Below are 6,000 nucleotides of genomic sequence, written 5' to 3'. Positions count from 1 at the left end.
TTGGATAAGCGCGATGTTGGGAATCGAGTCTAGGCTTTCTGCAAGAAACAAGCAAAACAGGTAAGTCAAGGATCTTCCAACATGATTAATATAATAAAATTGAGCAGAAAAGTCAATTGTTGCAGAAGCGAAGAGAAATGCATGGTGTCTAATAAAGATAAATTTTTTCAAAAGGATTGGGGGGAGGAGGTAGAGAGAAGGTTTTACGATGGATAGAAAAGGATGGATGAGGTCTGATTGGGTGAGAGAGAGAGAGAGAGAGAGAGAGAGAGAGGAAATGAGAGGGAGAGAGGGAGCGGGACAGAGATGGTTGAAAGATGAAAAGAGAGGGAAGAAACTGTTGATCGAGAGGGGCAGAAAAGGACGGATTCTGGCCTGAGAGGAGGAAGAGTAGGCAGGAAACTGGTAGTGAGAGAGGCTGACGGAGGGAGAGAGAAAGTTGAGAGGGTCGGAAGAGGGAGAACGCGTGTCAGCTCGACAACTCAACTAGCACCAGCCGGCTCTGCTGACTCCCACCTCTCAATTCTATACTCTATCTCTCTCTTTCCCTATACCTCTTCTTCCCTCCTACTTTTTCCTACAAACTACAGGAGCAATAAAGACGGAAATAGGCTCGCTAAACGCATCTTACTTCGATGACAATTTGCGAATTCACTTACTGTCTTTGTTAATTGACGTTTGCATGCTTCTCCTCTGTCTCATTGTACTGCGCAGTATATTCTCAATACTCCCTGCATTTTCATTTCTAAAAATGTAAGCTTTACTCTTGTAAGGTCTGCAGAGATGTATTCGTTCGTTTTTTATCAATTTTGACCAAAGACTATTTAAATTATTTAAATTTAAACAAAACAGGATGAAAAATATATGCACCAGTATTAATAACATTTTACTAAGGACTCTTCGATAGAGCTGTTAAGTTGGTTATAATTAATTAGTCTGCACTTGCTTCTTCTCAGATTTAGGTACTTGTATAATTGACGTGCGAGAAGTTTTTGTCTCAATCGAAATAACTTGATAATACCACTATTGAAATTTTTGTAGGAAAAAAGTATGAGTGAAACATAAGACGATCGTCTGCAGCATAAGCCAACGAAGTATGGTTATCGTAGTGGTTCGGAGGCGAAAAAACCGATGTTTTCTAGTGGGCAAAATATTGTAGTCCAGATCTGCTAATAATCTTTCAATCGACACTTGAATTGTCACGGTTATAAAAAGTATGGCTTCCGGTGCCAGACGTCAAAGCAGACTTTTCATTTTCGAGTGTTTTTCTAGTATTGGGTTTTGAGAGAGCACAGGTTCGTATGGCGGTAGTGCGTGTCACAAGAGGCAGGAAAAATCAGAGAGACCGACGACGTATGTTTCGACCTCTGTCAGCGTGCCTTTCTTCAAGTTTGCGCTCCTCTCCGGTTTCGCGTATCCGCACCACTGGCACATGTGCAACACTCCCTGCAGCGAGTGCCCTGAAAATCTCCAATCGTTTGCTCAGTTTCGTCCGTTATGGAACAAATGGCAAAGTTAGAACGCCAGTTGAATATACGACTGGCAAAATTCTACCTTGTTATTTCACGTCCGGCAGATTCTCACGAAACTCATTTTACCGTTTTCATTAGCAAAAAGATCTCCCAGATGAATATAAAGTGTTCAAAAGCATATTGAAAACAGAAATAAAGTATAATAATTACTGGCTAGAAAAAGCAATAAGGTGAAACCTAGATGAGAGGGGATGAATGTAGGATGGAGAATATTGTTTAGCGAGGATTTGACTGATTTGAGCGGTATAGAGGTATCGGGTGTTGAAGAGGCCACACGGAAAGAGAATAATCACGTGGTCGTCGCATCCATCATGGGAGCTGCTGATGGGACGGTAGCTTTTAGAAGGGTGGGCGAGTGAGAGAGAGAGAGAGAGAGAGAGAGAGAGAGGGGTGTAGCGGGAGGAGGGGGGGGGGCATCAGCGATGCAGTACTGGATGCTGGCTGGTCGACCTTGAAAGAGGCGAGAAAGCAGTGCGCGCGGGCGATGAAGGCTTCGATAATCACCAGGGCATGAGAGGGATGAAGTGCATAGAGCCATTAACTAGCCGTCGCGGTCCGTTGCGCTTGTCCTGGCTTACCTCGACGACTTGCCAGTTGCCAACTTGCCAGTTGCCATTCCTGCGCGTCTCGCCTCGTCGTTCAGCCTGTCGTCGTTCTTCGTGTCTCCTCTCTCACTTTACCACCTCGCAGTCACCATTTCCTCCTCCTCATCTTATTCCTCTTCTTCTTCCACCTCCATTGAATCCGCCCCTTTCGCAGGCTCGTCTCCTCCTACGTGCTGCAAAACCGAGATAATATCTCTGTTTGCATCATCCCCTACAAATCATTGTGCAACCTTGAAAATGTTTATATATAATTTCTTCTCTCTTCCGAAGTATTACGTATCCACTGGCTTATATACCGAATTATTGTGTTATTTTTTTGTTGCAGAAGATGTATACTAGTTGTGTGCTCAGGCACATAATACTCTTATTGTACGAGAATATTCTACTTAAGTTTTTTTCTGTGCGTCAAGCGATTTACTCCCGAAGCTCTTGCTGTTGTTCGGTCGAAACTCTGACGCGCTCGGTTTGAATCTGCTATAAACAGCATGGGCCGCTTATAATTTTGTTGGTTTTAGCGACTACCCCCTGTTTTCCCCCCGGCCCTAATAACGGTTGAGCGAGGTAAGGCCGCGTAATCAGGCCTCCGTCGGCCAATCAGCTTGCGAAACAACAGCTCCGGAACTTGCCAAAGGCCCAAGGGGATTTCTCGTTTAGGACCCGCTCGTTTCGGAACCACGCCGATTTAATTGGGACCTTCTGACGGTGAGTGTCATCAACGACACCCGCCGATTCATCCGAACCTCCTAAAAAATTTCCTTCCCACTCCATTCGATATTTCAAGATATTCTTCGATTAAGACGTTTTCTATGCTAATCGGTGTCCAGTCGATTTATACTTTTCGCTAAAATTAGCATTCTTGTTAAATCCTACCACCCCCTCCAAAAAAGGGATCAGGAAAAAAACCATCCTGCGCAGGGTATATATATATATATATATATATATATATATATATATAAGGAATTTATGAAAATACCCTGTACCCTTATTTTTTGATACTATAATGAATTTTATATCGCGAACATTTCTTTTCCTCTTTTTTTATACGCATGCTTCAGCATTTTTGTGAACTCTTGTGATTTTCCATTTGTATAAAAATAAAACCAAAGGTTTATAGTACAGTATGAAAATAGTTAGTTAAATTAGCGATTCCGATGGATATATAGACGGGCAAGTGCAAGAAACGGTTGCCTCACTTTATACCAGCAATGTAATCTCGTGTAAACAAGAAGAGGACGCGTGTTACGATAAAGCTCGCCTTTAGAAAGCTGTAACAACGAGCTCGTTAATCCGAACAGCCACGCTTACACTATAAAGCCTAACAAATAAAAAGGCTCGACCAATTCCCAATTATAGCCCATGCGCGTAACATAGAAGTTTATCGCTTAAGACTTGACAGAATTTAATAAATATTTTAAAAAACCTGGAAGAAGAAGCTAGTATTTTGAATGTAATTGATCAAAGAATCGGGTGTCAGTATAGGTAGCCGAGTGATAATTATTCAACGTGAGATAAAGGATGGTGGAAAAGAAGCTGATATGAGTGATTAGGATACTTTAACTCATAGATTTAAAATGATTAGCAGAGCATTTCTTGTTGTGCAACTTGATCAAGATGAATGATTCGTGGAAGCAAAAGCGAAAAGGGTAAGCACCTGATAAGGCAAAGAAAAGGATTGGGTTTGTTTCCCAAGTGAGGATTCGCAAGCGAGCTATTTTCGAGTGAAGAAGTAGAAGAAGAGAAGGAGAAGAAGGTGCAGAAGGAGAAGGAGAAGGAGAAGGAGAAGAAGAAGAAGAAAGCGAATGCTGATTGCTGATGATGCCGCTTGCTCTGTGTTGCTGTGAAGGGAGGATTGAAACCCTTTAGGTCTGAAGAGTGGGGGAATGGGCCGAGCCAATGAGGTTTAACCGATACCTGTTGGCTACAGGAATCCCACTCTCCGGTCCACTCTCATGCAACCTTCCCTCGCAATCCCCCTCTATTTCTCCTCTTCTTCTCCAACCATCCCCCCCCCCTCCTCTACATAACCTTCTCTTTCCAACTTGCACCACTCCTCAATATCTTCTGTTCGGAAATTTCACTTTATTTCTCATTTCTTGTATTTACATTTTCTTCTTACACACACACACACACACACACACACGTTTAGCTTATATATACGTTATCCATTTCATATCGGACTGTTCACCGATTTTCCTTCCTTTCTCATTATTATTCCTCGCTCTTGATACCAACGTGATTTTTCTTTATGTTAAATTCGGACGGTCCGACGCGTTTCTTCATTCAAAAGAACACAACGGGGGCCATTTTTTCTTGCTCGTTTCGAGATCTTACGGCACACGCTCTACCACCTAGTGTTACCGTTGTACATTTATACTGTATAGCATAAGCTTCAGGAATCGCGTGCGGACTCGTAGATATCTCAATGCCAGGAGTGAACAGCAAACTTCCAACAATTCTTTCCCTTTGAATTCCAATGACGAAGCATTCCCGAAGACAGTAGCCGCACGAAACATTTTTCTCATAATGGGATAATGGGCAGGCGCATGCCCTTAAACGGCATGAGTCGACGCAGATGCCACCGTACAGAACTTTATTATATTTCACCGCTTCAACCGTGCCACGTCCTATATGTATATAGCTATCTTGTAATTTTCAGGGACGACGCGTGAAATAAACATGACAAATTTGTACTCGGTCGACTATTAACGAAAACATTTTGACTACGAGTAAAATTTAAGGTGTGCATGGTGACTTTTCGTTCGCCGCGAGTTACTTGTTGGTGGATTTTGGTCGGTGACTTCTTGGAAAGACGAGGAGGTGATCGGGGTCCGTTTGCGAGCCCCCCGTGGTTCGAGCTCATTAACTGTCGCCCCCTCCGGTACCCCCTTCGTGCCATCGAGTATTAGGATGCGTGTGGAGCTGCTGAGGCCAGAGCGCGATCATCAGGTAAGAAAGGAGCCGCCTGTGCCGACACACGGGGTGCTAGCCGATCGTTTGCTTCGAAGGAGAGGGCCATTTACTAAGTTAAAAATAAGAAAACACTAAAATCGATTTCATTCTTGTTGTCTCAATCGACAGCTATCCTATATTTAAACGGATTTTTCTACAAAGGGGGGAATAAATGGATTATTTCTAACGCGTTTAACAGAATAGCCACGAGTATACATAATTGTAAATTATTTATATTAACTATTATTTTTTTCTCAATTAATTGTTGAGAACGAACAAGTTTGTGAATTTAACTTTTAAAGCAAAGCTACAGGGAGGAATTAAAGAGAAATTGGTTGCTGCTGGTAAATTGAAAAGGAAATGATCTCGGTATTAGGAACAGCTAGCCTATGTTGGATGTAAATAGGACCTCGAGAGGATTTCGTAGTAAAGGCGGAATGAACAAAGAGACGCGGCGGCGGTCAAATGATTGAAAGAAAGATAAATAAATAAAGGACCGATGGACTTTTCCCCTACTCCTCTATCTCTCTACACGTCGCCCCCTCTACCTCCTTCGGTCACTTTCGATGAATTCTGTCGACCCTCCCGATTTAAACTACTTGACGTTTTGATCTCGCCACCTGAGAACGTGTTATTTCTCGGCTCCTAACTAACCGACCATCTCTGGAATCCAGTTTAAACTTTGTTCTTCTTTCAATCTCAGTCTACGACTCTCTAATCACCTCAATTCCAATTAATCCATCAAGCTAAAGAATTTCTATTCTATATTTGTAATTCTCTTTATTTCTATTTATCAAAATTATAAACATGTAGCTTTTTAATACAGCAATTAACTGGCATGGCATTGGAGTTATTTGTGCAAAGAAAATTACCAGTCAAGTTTTATATAATTTTATCGAGAATTAAATATAATA

This window comes from Prorops nasuta, unplaced genomic scaffold (assembly GCF_024137725.1).
Source record: "Prorops nasuta isolate Cenicafe-Biocafe unplaced genomic scaffold, Cenicafe_Pnas_1.2 PNAS00003, whole genome shotgun sequence".
NCBI classification, from domain to species: Eukaryota; Metazoa; Arthropoda; class Insecta; order Hymenoptera; family Bethylidae; genus Prorops; species Prorops nasuta.
Note: the sequence above shows the minus strand (reverse complement) of the source record.